The 17,219-nt window shown below is 39.5% G+C and overlaps 1 non-coding gene across 1 annotated transcript; it reads right to left on the bottom strand.

The window, feature by feature from the left end:
• Positions 1–6,763: 6,763 nt before the first annotated feature.
• Positions 6,764–6,870, bottom strand: LOC141663214 (small nucleolar RNA R71). Its single transcript, XR_012551294.1, has one exon. It is a non-coding gene; the product is annotated as a small nucleolar RNA R71 (small nucleolar RNA).
• Between the last annotated feature and the right edge of the window lie 10,349 nt (positions 6,871–17,219).

Below are 17,219 nucleotides of genomic sequence, written 5' to 3'. Positions count from 1 at the left end.
AACACATTAAAAGTGACCTTCTGATCTTGAACCTTCATCGTAAGATCTCCTTTTTGCACATCGATAATAGTTCGGCCTGTAGCCAAGAATGGTCTTCCCAAGATGATGGGAATCTTCTCATCTTCCTCGAAATACAGAATTACAAAATCAACAGGGAAGATGAGTTTGTCCACCTTGACCAAGACATCCTCCACTATACCTCGTGGATAGGTGATGGTCTGATCGGCCAACTGTAAGGACATGTTTGTCGGTTTTGGATTAGAGCAATGGTCTTCAACTCCTCAAGTTTAAGCTTCCGAGATAGAATACCCTTCATGACATAGAACTTGATGACGTAAGTGACTTTGTTGGGAGAAGTTCCAAAAAGGATAGGTAAGTATAGGGTCTCTTGGATCGGGACTAAGTTTTTCCCGAACCCATAGAGTGGGTCTTCCCGAAAGTCATTCGAGCGGACACTTCCTAGCTATATTTGATTCATAGTATGCTTGAAAAGAATATTAACCGAGAAGTCGTTGTCTATTAGCATTCTCATTACTTCATTGTCAAAAATATCCAAAGTTACAACTAAGGCTTCGTTATGGTTAGGATTGACTCTTTCATAGTCCTTGCTGCTGAAAATATCACCATCTCTGAGAATGATTGGATGGAGAGTACCTCTTCTCCTGAGTCTGGGCTTCATGGTGGGGAGTGAGAGCCTCCTAGGACCACATTTACTATATTTTTTCCTTTCTTTGGTCCTTCCCCTCTTTGGTTGTTGTCTCGGACTAAGTACTTGTTCAGGTTCCCTTTCTTGACTTGCTCCTCGATAAAGTACTTGAGGGATAGGCAATTTTCAGTATTGTGGCCATGCATTTCGTGATAGTCGCACTGCCTATTGTAAGGTTTGCTCTTCGGGGGAGTCTACATTGGATTTGGAGGGTAATATAATGGTTTGTCTTTTATTTCCTTCATGATTTCCTCTCTGGTCCTGTTTAGGGGAATCCAGTTCGGCTCCTGCTTCAACTCCCGGGACTGCTTGGCTGGCCTCAGGTCACTTTTGGACTCCGTCCTAGGACCGAGCCTTTGGAATATTGGAGTAGTCTGTCTCCCCTGATTCTGCTGGATTTGCTTGAATTTTTTGTCCTGATGGTAAACCACTTTCGGTCGATCATCAGAATTCTTGCTCCTAAATCCCCAATTTTGGGTCATCCTCATAGCTTGTAGTACATCAGTTTCTTTGATGAATTTGGCAGCCATGGAGTAGGCTTCCGCCAGACTCTGGGGCTCCTAGTTGATCAGTTCCACTATGTATCTCTCATTATGCTTCAGTTTAAAATTCCTTCTGAAGATGCTAAGAGCCTCCCGCTCGTCCAAGTTTGAGATCTTGCTGATTGCTTCCTGGAAATGCCTCATATAGGCTGAGAGAGATTCATTGTCATGTTGATGGATGGTTTCCAGGTGACACATGTGCATCTCATGTGTCTTGTTTTCTCGGAACCTCCTGACAAAGGCTCCACATAACTCTTTCTAGCTGTGGATGCTTCGTGAGGGTATCCTGCTAAACCACCTTTGGGCCCCTCCCTTAAGAGTTGATGCGAAGAACCCAGACTTTGTCAAATCATTGTAGTAGTATATCTGCACAATCTGCTCAAAGTAATTCAAGTGTTCTTTAGGGTCCCCCAAGCCGTCGAAAGAATTAAAGTTATGGTGCTTCAGGTCCCTCTGTCGGGGAATAACCTTCAAGGAGTGGATGAAAGGTGTCATAGTTTCCCCAATTTCCATTCTAGAGTCTTTGTCTACTTTCCTTTGTAGTTCATAGATCATATCCTTGAGATCCTTCAACTTCTCTTCATCATCATCAGAAATGACTTTGGGTGTGGGCTCCTTCCGGGTTCTCTTGGTCCTGGACATGGTCAGGAGTTTCTCTTCTTCTAGCTATATTCTTTTTTGAATCTTTAGCTCAAGGTTTGCTTCTTCTTCCCTTCTGATTTCTTCTCATCTCTCCCAACCTCTTCTGCTTGGCTGCTTTTGTTTCTTTTTTGTTGCCCTAATCCCTTTAGTTTTTCTTCCCTTTCGCTCTAATACGGTCAAAAATAGATCTCCGGGATTGCTGGGAGTCCCGTGACTCTTCCGGTTCCTCCTCTAGTTTGGCTTCCTCCTGGATCTAGGCTTGCTCTTTCCTATAGAGCCGGATTGCTTCTGCTAGCTCATTGCTGGTGAGATTAGCCATATGTTATTCCGCCACTGGAACATTGGTATACTTGTATTGGTTTAGTTCAATGAGGCTCCTGGCGTCCCGGGGGTTTACCATTCTCTCCAGAATGGGGGGGCGGGGGGTGTGGCAATGGTTGCTCCTGGAGTGTTTCTCGGTCGGCTCTTGGGTCCTGATCATGGGAGGGGTCCAGATCCTGGACCTGGGTACTAGCAGAGGGTCTCCCAACAGTACTTTTTCCTGCTCTTGCCATTGTTTCAAATATACCAACAACAACTAACCCAAATTTCAAACTAACAAAATTGTTCTAAGGTTGCTTTTTGAAAATAACGAAAACTATCCATAACTACAACAGAAAGCTTTCTGGGACTGGTTCAAACAACTTTCTTGGAGTAGTTAACAATATGGTAGAATGAGTATAGTTGGATTTTAGAACACAAAATAATATGCAAACTAAAGCAAACTCAGGGTTCTAAAATAATAGAAACTAGCAATAGCACACACAAACGTGGTGTAAATCAACGAAACAGGGCTCACACAATGTGGCCTAAAATAACGAGCATACACAAATGTGGCTTAAATAAACGCCATTCATAGCTATGAGAGAGTTTAGTTGCTTGGGGTCTTACAATTTAAAGAAATGGGCTCTTTCAAGAGCTTGCTGATGAAGGTGAATCCAGGGGCACCGAGACCCAAGGATGGAGATACCCTCCTTCTAGCGCCAAATGATAATTCCTGGGTGCGGGGATGCTCCTTCGATGCCGTGCCTAGAACCTTCACTGCGGTTGTGGTGTAGCTGTCCTGGGGTTCCTACAAAACAACACCGGAAGGGGGGTTGGGTCCCGCGGCGCCTCTAGTATAAGAGTAAGAACTCGCTTTTGGGGAAGATGAAGATAGATAGGAAAGCAAGGTGGCTGTTGTTAGGGCGAAAACATGCTCTAAAATTACACGCAAGTATACGTGTTCGCAAGTAGTATAAGATATAAATCAGATTCGTACCCACAGAGACTCTTTTTAGTTAACCTAAGATTATGCACCTATACAACAATGGTATGGCTATCGCTCAATGCTAAGACAATTACAAGTTAAGATGTTTATAACTAGGATTAAACTAACATGCGATTAACTAAGAATAAAAGTGATTGAATTAACTATATGAGACAAACATGGGATTCTAACTTCATTACTACTTCATTCAAAGTCATTGTTCTTAACCTTAGCATGCAATGGTGATGGCAACTAATCAGATAACACGAAACTAGTAAACGCCAACTTTCGTTGTACGAATACCCTACTACCAGACATCCACAAAAGATATTAAAGGTGAATATACACCAATTATGTTGACACCCTATATGTCTATTGAATTTGACAACATAAAGGTTTAATGAACAAGTAATCTATCGTGATTACAATTAAGATGGTTAAAATTACCTACGAATCATGCATAACAATTATACATGAACCTATGCTAGCATAGCAAGTTCTAAACCTCTATATTCACTTTCACTTCAATATAGATTAACACGCTATCTTATATGTTAGCTACGCACATAAGATGAATAAGCACAACCAATACTAGAATATCAATCACTCACCACACACTTAGGTATCAAAATAATTAATTATAGACTTAGAACCCCATAACAATGACTAGTTCATAATCGAACTGATCGTCACTGTGAGTTCCAATGAAAGCAAGGTAAATAACTAAGATAAACTAGGTCTGAAATAAGTGAATAATAATAACAAAGTACGTTAAAAAGAGTATTAGGTTCAGACAACAAAGAAAACAAGCATCTAACGTTACAACTTAAGCAAATAATCACAAGTAAAAACAAGATCTTCTTCTCCTTCATTATTTTGTGCTATTAGGTCTTCTTGCTGCTATCTCCTTACTCTTCTTTATGAAAAACATCTTTTAAAAAGTCTTTAAATACCAGCCCAACAGATCAGGAGTCCAGCAAATCATTCTTATAATAGAATCAAGATTCCTAAAATTCGATATAGCGCGACCGCCCTCAAATCCAGCGTGTCTGCCCTGAGTTTCTAACAAATGGATGTGGCCACTCCCCAGACTAGCGCGGCCGCCCTGACCTTCTGGAAATTCTAATTTTTCTTGTTTCCTTGACGTTAATTGCTGGTTTCTTTTATGCTAACTCCCGAGGCTCCATCCTAACACCCTTTTAGCATAGAAACAATGTAAAATCTATTCCTTCTTCCAAATATAACCTAAAATGTAAAACACTACAAAAACACATCATAAACACAAATAACTTGAGTACGAATCACCAATTCGAGCCTTTACGAAGCATTCTAAGTGCATATAAATTCCACTTATCACACCCCCAAACTTGAATCGATGTTTGTCCTCAAGCATAAACAGACTCAAAGAACAAAATAAAAATGCATGAATGCAACTATCCCCTTAGAATAACATAACCAACCAATGAACAACATCTCAAAGAATGCAATTATTAGCACAAAGTTCAATCAAATCCCACGAATCAACTAACAAGCCAAAAATGTGCGTATGTGTAATTGCTTAACAGATATACTCTCGAAACTAGATCAATAATCATAACTCACCTCTCGTCAAGATAATCACAAGGTTATAAACAGAATAAACGATAAACATAAAATGACTGACAACACTTCAATTTTATCAGAGTTATACAAGGATTCATGCTTTTATTGATAACACGTAAAAAAACACAAACATGCTTATTTGATCGTGCAATGAGCGAGGTCCACAAATGACTTAGGCAATAATACCCATGTAGCGAGTGTTAGGTTAGCGAATCCTAGACTATAAAAGTCTTAGGTCACTAGGAATAAAGTCCCCTAGAACTTAATATCTCGAGTATTAAAGATCCCACCCGTGATCAATTATACATAACACATGTTTTTTCTTTTTTATTTTTATTTTTCTTTTTCTTTTTTTCTTTTTTTTCTCATGTTCTGAACGAGTGTGTTTCGCTCCATCTCGCTCAAACCTAGACTACTCAAATAAATATGAGCCGGCTACTAGACATTTGACGCCTAACCACAACTAGCATTGATATCCAATGTTTTTCTCTAATTATAAAAATCCATATTATTTTGTCTCTAAGAGAATAGCATAAATTCTAGACATAAACAAGTGATTAAACCTCGACAAACAAACAATTCATGATCATGATCTAGCACTCAAGCAACCTATAAGACTTAGTGAAAATTTTCTTATTTCTAGAATGCAAATCAATTCATTAGGACTTAACATTCCTCTATACGACATCACTACACTTGAATCAACATCACAAATTAATCGGAAAAGCAACCTAAGGGATCATGATATAATGCCAATGCAACTATATGCAACATACTAACATACTATGGTGAATAATCCTACTAATGTCCACATAATCACCCTTCAGAATATCCCATAATAAATGTGCTCACTCTACCGGCACCTCATGCATATGAGATGATGGCAGAATATTAGCACAAATAAAGACATTCCAAGCACGGGCAAATCTGTTCAAACAAGAAGCAGGGAATGTGGCATAATCAGTTGTGCCCCTCTTGAATTTCCACTAAGTCTTAGGCACACATAGAGTAGAAATAATTAAATCCAAGTCAAAGTCCTCCGGATTCTTATCATTCCAAATAGCTTGACCGGTTTTTTTCGCAGGTTGATTAATGACTCTCCTTATCGCTCCAACACTATACTCTACCTTCATACCCCTAACCACCGTAAAACCATTCTTCTCCGCCCTTATATTAGCATAAAACTCTCGCACAACACTCATAGGCATGCAACGGGTTTCTCACAAAAATAAACCAAACCCATCTCCTAAATCATCTCCAACAGCTGACCATCCTTCCCTGATGGAAGGAAACCTCTCTCCTTAGCAATAGGCTTCGTAAGAAGCCTTGCGTACTCCTCCTCAGCCTCGGGAGTAGAAAACATGGGCCTCACACCACAAGAAGTTGAAGAATCAGTGGTGCTGCTATCGACTTGAGTTCTTTGTCTCTTGGGTGCCACGGAAATTGATTAGAGAGAATAAGTTTTGTATTTGAGAGAGAATTTGTGTTTGAGAGTTTGTGAATTGGTGAAGAAGTTTGTGTATGGGGTGTATATATATATAGGTGGTGAAAAGAGAATTAGATATGGAATAGAAGTGGGATTTGATTATGAAAGTAATGGGAGTAATGGGTTTGATTTGGCTTTGATGAATTACTCTTAACCGAAGATTAATGATATTCAGTCTAGCATTGTCCGACCAGCCATCTCGGCTAATACCTTTAAGTTCGAGTCGAGCACGATTCAGATGATACGGAACTCAGTTCAGGTTGGGGGGTTTTCCAACAGAAGACCCCAACATGCACATTAGAGATTTCATCGAGATCTGTGACACTTTCAAGATCAGTGGAGTTTTTGAAGATGTTATTAAGTTGAGGGTTTTCCCATTCTCTCTGCGGGATAAAGCTAAGTGCTGGTTACATTCTCTACCACCAGGGTCTATCACCAAATGGGAGGATCTTGCTCAAAAGTTTCTAAATAAATTATTTCCTATGGTGAATAATGTTGTAATCAGAAACGCGCTTACTCAATTTGCTCAGCATTCTGGAAAATCTTTATGTGAGGCTTGGGAACGCTACAAAGAGATCCTTAGAAAGTGTCCTCATCATGGGATGCCTGACTGGATGATCATTAACTACTTCTATAATGGATTGGGTGCTACTTCTAGACCCATGCTTGATGCAGCATCAGGAGGAGCCTTGTGAGCTAAAAGCTATGATGAAGCTTATGAATTAATTGAACTGATGGTTGCTAATGAATACTAGAGTCCTACTCAGAGACTACCTTAAGGCAAGGTAGCAGGAATTTTGGAGTTAGATACAGCTACTGCTATAGATGCTCAGCTTAAGGCTTTGACGATGAAGGTGGATTTATTGCCTAATTATGGTGTTAATCAGATCACTAGTGTCTGTGAGCTTTGTGCTGGTACCCATGAGACGGAGCAGTGTGCTATTGAATCACTCAGTTCGTGAGTAACTTTCAGAGGTCGCAGCAACCGGCGCCAGCCACTTATCATCCCAACAACCATAATCATCCTAATTTCAGCTGGAGCAATACTCAGAATGCGGTCCAGTAGCCTTATCAGCAGTATGCAGCAAAGAAATACAACCCTCCTGGTTTTCAACAACCACAATATGCACCAAGACAACAACTCCAGATACAACAATCTAATGAAAAATCTGAATTGGAGGAGTTTAGGCTCACATGCAAGAGCCAAGCGGTTTCTATCAAGACCTTGGAGAATCAAATTGGAAAAATTCCCAATGCCTTGCTATATCGTCAACCCGGTACACTTTAGTGACACTGAAGTTCCAGGAAAGAGGGAAGCTAAGGAGCAGGTAAAGGTAATTACATTGAGGTCTGGGAAGGTTGCAAATCCCGAACACTCTCAAGTTTCGGAAGAAGAAGCTGTGGCTGAAGAAGAAGTGTAGAAGGGAGCAGAAGTGGAAGCAAGGAAGACTACTGTTGAACACACTCCTCTTGAGGGTAATACAGGGGAGAAACATATCTATCCTCCACCTCCTTTTCCTAAGAGACTGTAGAAGAAAAAGATGGATAAGCAGTTTGAGAAGTTTCTAGGGGTGTTCAAGAAACATCATATCAACATACCTTTCGCTGAAACTCTTGAACAGATGCCTAGCTATGTGAAGTTTATGAAAGGTAATCTCTCTCGGAAAGTGAAGCTGGATGACTTAGAGACAGTTGCTCTTACGGAGGAATGTAGCGTTGTGCTGCGACAGAAGTTGCATCCGAAACTTAAAGATCCTGGAAGCTTCACTATTCCTTGTACCATTGGAAAAGTGTCATTTGACAAATTCTTATGTGACTTGGGAGCTAGCATCAATTTGATGCCCTTGTCAATCTTCAAGAAGTTGGACTTACCTGATCCAAAGCCTACTTATTTGACCTTGCAGTTGGCCGATCGATCTACTACATATCCATACGGTATTGTGGAGGATGTCTTGGTCAAGGTTGATAAACTCATCTTTCCTGCTGATTTTGTCATTCTTGATTTTAAGGAGGATAAGAAGATTCTTATAATCTTGGGAAGACCACTCTTGGCTACTGGCCGAACCTTGATTGATGTGTAGAAAGGTGAGCTTACTATGCGAGTGCTGGATTAGGATGTGATGTTTAATGTTTTTAATGCCATGCAGTTCATGACTGAAAACGAGGAGTGCTTAAAAGTGGAGTTGGTCGATTCTGTGGTTACTTCATAACTTGATCAAATGCTAAGGTTTGATGCCTTAGAAAAGGCCTTGTTGGGGAATTCAGATAGTAAAGATGACGAAGGTGATGAGCAGTTGCAGTATCTGAATGCTTTTCCCTGGAAGCGAAGGCTAGATCTGTCTTTTGAATCTCTTGGAATGGATGATCTAAAAAAATCTCCAAAGCGCCTCAAGCCTTCTACTGAGGGAGCTCCTACACTTGAGCTTAGACCATTGCCTGAACACTTAAGGTATGCTTTTTTAGGTGATGCATCTACTTTGCCTGTTATTATTACATCTGACCTTTCAAGTAGTGATAAGGAAAAGCTCTTAAGAATTATGAGAGAGTTCAAGTCAGCAATTGGATGGACTATAGCAGATATTAAGGGAATCAGCCCTTCTTATTGCATGCATAAAATTCTGCTAGAGGAAGGTAGCAAGCCTACTATTGAGCAAAAGAGAAGGCTTAATCCAATCATGAAAGAAGTTGTGAAGAAAGAAATTCTCAAATGGCTAGATGCAGGGATCATCTATCCCTTTTCCGACAGTTCTTGGGTAAGCCCAGTTTAGTGTGTGCCGAAGAAAGGAGGTATCACAGTTTTTGCTAATGAGAAGAATGAGCTCATTCCTACTCGAACAGTCATGGGGTGGAGAGTTTGCATGGACTACATAAAGCTGAACTAGGCCACGAGAAATGATCACATCCCTCTTCCTTTTTTTGATCAGATGCTTGATAGATTGCTGGGCATGAGTACTATTATTTTTCGGATGGTTATTCGGGTTATAATCAGATTTGCATTGCTCCAGAAGATCAGGAAAAGACTACTTTCATTTGTCCATTTGGGACTTTTGCCTTTAGAAGAGTTTCTTTTGGGTTTTATGGAGCACCTGCCACATTTCAGAGATGCATGATGGCTATCTTCTCTGACATGATAGGTCAGAATGTGGAGGTATTCATGGACGATTTATTTATATTTGGTGATTCTTTTGACGAGTGCTTGCAGAATCTTGGCGCCGTTCTTAAAAGGTGTGTTGAGACCAATCTGGTTCTCAACTGGGAAAAATGTCATTTTATGGTGTGACAGGGCATTATTTTTGGGCACAAGGTCTCTAGTAAAGGTCTTGAGGTGGACAAAGCCAAGGTGGGGGTTATCAAAAACCTTCCTCCACCAATTTCTGTAAAGGGAGTCCGCAGCTTTCTTGGTCATGCGGGTTTCAATAGGTGTTTCATCAAGGACTTCTCAAAAATCTCTAAACCTTTGTGCAATCTTCTAGAGAAAGATGTCCCGTTCAAGTTTGATGACAAGTGCCTAGCTGCTTTTAAGTTCTTGAAGAAGAATTTGATAACGACATCTGTCATAACTGCACCTAATTAGGATGAACCTTTTGAGATGATGTGTGATGTAAGTGACTATGCAGTTAGAGCAGTTCTTGGGCAGAGAAAGAACAACATATTTCATGTGGTCTACTATGCTAGTAAGACTCTCAATGGTGCTCAACTCAACTATACTACTACTAAGAAAGAACTCTTAGCCACTATCTACGATTTTGAGAAGTTTCGATCTTATTTGCTTGGGATGAATGTGACAGTTTTCACTGATCACGCTGCGATTCGATATCTCATCTCGAAGAAGGACTCGAAGACTAGATTGATTCGATGGGTTCTTTTACTTCAGGAATTTGAGTTAGAGATCAAGGACAGAAAGGGTACTGAGAATCAAGTCGATGATCATCTCTCTCATTTGGAAGATCCAAGTTCAACTTCACTGGATAAGATATTGATTAATGAGTCTTTTCCCGATGAGCAGCTGTTTGGGGTGCAAGAAGAAGAACCGTGGTTTGTAGACATTGTGAACTACCTTGTGAGTAATATCATGCCTCCAGACTTGAATTTTGCTCAAAGGAAGAAATTTCTTCATGAGGTGAAGTGGTATATGTGGGATGAGCCATATTTGTTTAGGTAAGGAGCTGACTAGATCATCAGGAGATGTATTCCGTACAGCGAAATGGGGGTGATCTTGTGAGATTGCCATTCGATTACATATGGAGGCCACTATGGTGGAAAAAAGACAGCAGCTCGTATCCTTCAAGCAAGATTTTTCTGGCCTACATTGTTTAAGGATGCGCATCAGTTCATTTTCAAGTGTGATCGATGCCAGCGTGTGGGTAATATGTATAAGAGGGATGAGATGCCTCTTAATGTGCTTCTCGAGGTTAAGGTCTTCCATGTTTGGGGAATTGACTTCATGGGGCCGTTTGTCTCATCTTGCAATAATCAGTATATCTTGTTGGCAGTTAATTATGTCTCAAAATGGGTTGAAGTCAAGGCTTTACCGATAAATGATGTGAAGGTAGTGCTGAATTTTCTTCATAAGCAGATGTTCACACGATTTGGGACTCCAAGATTCATAATCAGTGACGAGGGATTGCATTTCTGCAATCACAAGTTCACTGCTATGATGCAACGGTATAATGTGAATCATCACATTTCTACAGCCTACCATCCTTAGACACATGGTCAAGCTGAGGTATCTAACAGAGAGATCAAGCGTACCATAGATAAAGTTGTATGTCCATCAAGGAAGGATTGGTCTTTAAAGCTTGATGAAGGATTGGTCTTTAAAGCTTGATGAAGTTGTTTGGGCGTATCGAACAGCTTACAAGACTCCGCTAGGCATGTGTGGCGTCCTCCAAACCCGGGTCAGAAGTTTGGGGTCCACAACACATACACAATATACAAAACTTTATAAGAGATATTATTTATAATGACCCTGCTTCACCAAAACCACGGATCACAACAGGTTAAAGTATGAAAACAAGCCACAACCTAAACTTTTATTACAACGTACCAAATTCCCCATTTATTTAACTTACAACCGATAATAAAAGTATTCTTACAATTTGACTATCTCTCTACCGCATGAAGCTTCTGCTAGCTCAATCAAACTCAACTGGAAACTTAGCCCGCACTTTGGATTGAGGAACTTCACTATCATCCATATCCTTTCCAACTGTAACATATATATAAAAAAATTCGCAAGAGTGAGCTAACTAGCTCAGCAAGTCATGATAACGATAACTGAGGTTAAACAATGATCAAATGAGATGATTCAAAGGAATCAAGTTTCTTTTTAACTAATCATTAGAATTGGATATTCATTTTAAGTTTTAAAAACTAAGGTTAGGATGCTGATCAGTCACGCACTAACCCCGAGCAAGCACACAACACTATTCTAATTACTGGATCCAAGGCACACATTGGCCTAACTTGACCACTGGTATGGTCTGACCACGAATCTAGTCCACATATATAAAAATTATCCAATCCCAAAGCAGTTCAATATGACAAACAATATAATTCGATAAAACAAGATCATAATTAATGATGGTTAAACACTTGAATAAAAACGTAAGGAAACTCATGGATATCTCAAGGGTATATCAGGGTATGTATAAGAAACGGTTTTCAGTTTGTATAAGGGTCAGGTATTAGACCAATAATAATTTTTCAGGATATGGTTCTTTGATGTTATAAATAATGATTGGAGTATAAAAGTTTCTGGGTTTTCAAACCATTCTCTTCCAGTGTTTGGTGTTTGGTAGTTATACCTTTGGGGAGTAGTATTATATTTGTATGGTTTGGTGTCTGAGGATCAACAAAGGACGGATTACAAAGAATAAGGCTTATGGCTCAAGATCAAGAAAATCAGGGTTCAAGGTTAAATAGTTTAAAGCTCTTGCAATATAAAACATGAGTTATTTTGAATAATAGCGATATGTTATAAAACAGTTCAAAAACATTGGTAATATATATCTTGAAGAAAAGTTCAGAAATACTTGCCTTACAGGGCTTTATAACTATTACTGATCAACTCTGAGCCGACCCTGTCGCCCAGGCTTTAACGTCCAACCACTAGATCCCATTGGATTCGACTTCGACACTCAGGTTTTTCTATTGAAACTCTACTGAGCTCGTCGACTGATTGCTAGGTTATCTTTAGTCCATCATCCACTTTCAGTGTTCCCGACTATAATCTACAGGGTCGAAATACCCTACGTTAGACGTCTAGGTATGCTTGACATATTCCCGATACTAATTCTTACCCAACGATATTCAAACCCGACTCGTAATTATGAATATTATAATAGCGCACACAACAAATAGGGTTCACAATCTCGAAGATCGGTTTGGTGTTCATTTTCGGAAAATACCTATACTCTTTACTTTACAAAATCAGGGTTATCGATTTGGCAAAATATTTCATCATATCGTACAATCAAATTTCATATAAAATGCACACATATATATATAGTCACTCAACGTTCCGATAATTATCGGATACGTTCTCGTATTTACATAGTTCAGTTCCCGGAAATCGGGCAGCGTTTCCTTCATTTATCGGACTACCCGTCGAAGCAATTCAACGTCAAATCAACAATAATCAAACTTATAATAACCACAATCCAACAATCCAGATACAATTCCCAACCTCCAATTCAATCCAATCATAACACTTAAAATTCCACACATTTCCAAGTTTCGACTTAATTACAATTATTAATTATTATTCTCATTTTACATTTATTTATTTTATAAAAATTAGGACTCAGAATTACTTCATCACCGTCCACCGTCGGCTCGCCAAGGCTCATCGCCGACGGCGACAAAATTTCGGGTACCCGATTAATTTCGGGTTTCCAACATAAATTTCATCGATTAATCAAATTATTCTCCGTACAAAAATCTATTACATCACGAAATTACTCAATGAATTCTCTGCAGAAAATACCAATTTCGATTAATAATCACAAAATCGGAGCAACACAGAGGTTACAGTAATCGGAAAGTATTAAGGCAATCGGAAGTACAGGAATACAACCACAATAACACAGCAGCACAAACACTTGACTGCACATACACGCGCACAACGAAAACACTTGCACACGGGCCGCCACACCGGAGGAAGCCGGCGGCAACTGGACAGAGGAGTCACAGGCAGCAGGAAATAGAGAACATGGCAAGCACACACACGATCCAATCGTGTATACACCTATACATACAAAATACATACGCACACACACATGGACGAAAAATGGCCGGAAGAAACAACGGAAACAACACAGCGGTGCACTCACCGGAATAAGAACGGAGCAGAAGGAGATAGAGAGAAGAAAGGAAGAGGAACATAGATGGTGAGGAGAGAGAGACTGTAGAGAGAGAGATTGTGTGATTCTTTTCTTTCTTCTTTTCTTTTTTTTCGGTTTATACAGCAACAATACGATACAAATGTATTGCTGCCACGTATCTGTGATTCAGGACACGTGTCAAATAAATAGACACGTAACTTTTGCGATAATTACGAAGATTTAAAGGTCTTTTTTTGTCCCGAAATTCGAAATTAACGAAACGAGGTGCGAATAAAACAGCCCCCGAAAATTACGAAAATAGTTTTAAAATATCATAAGTATCCCGGAGTTTATAAAAACATAAGTTTCAAAATTTTAAAATAAACGCAATTTGTACCCGCTTTTTAACAATAAAACGAAACAACGCGCAGGTAAAATTAATCCTGAAAATTTCCAAAATAATTTTAAAATTCTCGAAATATTCGAAACTTAAATAACTATGAGTTTCATAATTTTTGAAGAATTCTGGAATTAAATACAGATTTTATAATTAAATGTAATCAGAAAATCATACAGGGTTAAATAATTGATAAAATATTAATTTCCAAATTTTGTAAAATCCCAAAAATAATTATTGAAATTATAAAGTCATAAAACTAATTTTAGAGACAATCCAAATATTTTCGGATTTAAAACTGTAATAAAATCACCTTTAAGAGTAAAACAGAACAATATAACTCAATCTTTATCTACACATTCCAATCCTTTACACCCATAAATCACAGACAAATAGTATGTATCAACATATTGCTGCCAAAACCAAGACACATATTTTATTTAATTAATATTCCACAATTACATATTTAAATAATTCGAAAATACACGAGTCGTTATAGTATGTCGTCGTTTTAATTGGTTTATGGTAAGGGATGTCATTTGCCTGTGAAGCTCGAGCACAAAGCGTATTGGGCTTTGAAGAAGTTAAACCTTGATTTGGATGCAGCTGGTAAGAAAAGAATGCTTCAACTGTATGAACTCGACGAGTTTCGGCTTCAAGCGTATGAGAACAACAAAATGTATAAGGAAAAAGTCAAGAGGTGGCACGATAGGGGTCTAGTGCTCAAATCATTTGTGTCGGGGCAACAAGTTCTTTTGTTCAACTCTCGTCTCTGTCTTTTTCCTGGAAAATTGAAGTCGAGGTGGTCAGGGCCGTTTATTATCAAAACTGTGTTTCCACATAGAGCGGTGAAGCTTTTTAAAAATGATCCGGGCCAAGCATTCAAGGTGAATGGATAAAATTTGAAGCATTACTATGGGGATACGGCAAACTGTGAGGTGGTTAGTGTCATTTTATTGTCAACTTGATCTTGCGTTTCTACGTCAAGCTAACGACATAAACCAAGTGCTTTTTGGGAGGAAACCCATGTTTTTTGTACACTAGTAGATAGAGGAAGAAGAAAATAAGGAGAAAAATACAAACAAATCAAAAAAAGAAAAAAATTCAAGTTAAACTACAGAAGCACGACGCGCCTGCGCTGCAAAGTCAATAATTGTGCGCGCCTGTGCTAGCATGCGGGGCGGCCGCACTGGAATTCCAGAAGCACGGCGCGCCCGCGCTGCCAGGTGGGGCGGCCGCGCTGAGTCCCTGTAGTCGAAAAAAAGAGAAGGAAATAAACAGAATTTTGGGGACTTCAATACAAAATCAATTTCTACCCGAATTTCCCTCCTCAACTTCCCATACTTTCTATTCCAAATCAATCTCATTACCCCCATTACTCCCATTAATCCCAATTCTTTTCCATAACTAATTCTATTCCTAATCTCCTATATATATACAGACACTTATACACAAACTTCTCCATCACTTCTCAAATTCTCAAACACAAATATTCCTTATACACACATCTCTTATTCTCTCTTATACAATCTCAATGGCACCCAAGAGACAACGAACCCAAGTTAGTAGTAACAATACTGATTCTTCGAGTGTGGGTGGTGTGAGGCCCAGATTTTCAACTCTAGAGGCTGAGGCAGAGTATACGAGGCTATTTTCGAAGCGTATAGTCAAGGACCGAGGTTTTCTGCCATCAGGGAGGGATGGTAAGTTGTTGGAGATGATTCTGGAGATGGGGTGGATAGCTTTTTATGAGGCACCAGCTGCGGTGCCTATGAGTGTGGTTCACGAGTTCTACACGAATGCAAAGGCTGACAAGAACGGTTTCACTGTGGTGAGGGGAATGACTGTAGATTATAGTGTGAGGTGATTCGGAGGGTGATTGAGCAGCCCGAGAGAAAGTCGGAACAGGAAAATTGGAATGAGAAGACAGGGGATGGTTTTAACTTGGATTTGATCGTTGTTACCCTGTATGTGCCTAAGACTCACTGGAAGTTTAAGAAGGGCATGAAAGAGTATGCCACTTTCCCTGCCTCATGCATGAATAGGTTTGAACGTGTATGGAATTCCTTTATTTGTGCCAACATCATGCCATCTTCTCACGTGCATGATGTTACTGTGGAGCATGCACGGTTGTTGTGGGGGATTATTTAGGGAGATTATGTGGATCTTGGGATGGTGATTTATCAGGATATAATGAGGTTTCTGTGAGGCAGTACTACGGGTTCTATACCCTATGCGTCCATTGTGACGAAGTTGTGTGTGGCGGTTGGCATTCATTGGCCCGCACACGAGCAGCTGCAGGAGTGGGGAGGAGGTAAGCCCAATCCTAAGAGGTTTGGTTATTCTTATGACCATCTGCCGAGTGGCCATCCAGCTGATCAGATGTATGCTGGTGGGACGACTCAGGCAAGCAGAGTTACTTGGAGAGCTAATTGGGTGAGGAGTCCGGTCCATCACAACAACAACAGGAAGCACAGGGCAGTGATTGTATGATTTCAGCACAATATAGGCGCTTGATGAGGAGGATGGATGTGATGCATGACATCCATAGTCGCTTTGCATAGGACCTTACCCAGGCGTTGGGGACTGCATTCAGAGCCACAGGAGTTGATATCCATGGCCAATATTCGGTGAGGACTCCTTGTATCCACCTCCAGACACTCCTGACACTCTACCCGTTGAGGGTGATGACCCTAATTTTGAGTAGGTATGCCTGATTCCTTTCTATTACCTTCACTGAGGACAGTGAATATTTTAAGTTTGGGGGTAGTAGTTAAGGATTATATGTTATGTGTGAGTCGCATATAGTTTGCATATGCATGCTAGTTTAGTTCATATAGTTGCATATTTTCCATGTAGTAGTTTTTTATTTTTATAGTTTGTTGCATATAGTTCATGCATTTGCATTATAACATGATCTCTTCGATGATTTTTCCGATTGATTTGTGATATTGATGCTAGTGTAGTGATGTCATGTATTTAGTGATGTCAAGTCTTATCGAGTTGATTTGCATGCTAGACACAATTGTAATTTTATTAAGTCTTATAGGTTGCTTGTGAAAGGAATATGTCCTAAGTCCAATCATGTATAAGGATTTAGGAATAACTTTTATGTAATCTGTTTTGATTTCATTGATATTAATAAAAGACTTGTTTTGTTTTTATTACGAGCTTTATCTATTTAAGTGTTTAAATAAGATATACCATAGTTTAGAGTAAAGCTTTTTATGG

The sequence above is a fragment of the Apium graveolens genome, chromosome 5 (genome assembly GCF_009905375.1).
Source record: "Apium graveolens cultivar Ventura chromosome 5, ASM990537v1, whole genome shotgun sequence".
Lineage (NCBI taxonomy): Eukaryota > Viridiplantae > Streptophyta > Magnoliopsida > Apiales > Apiaceae > Apium > Apium graveolens.
This window is presented reverse-complemented; position numbering and strand designations above follow the sequence as displayed.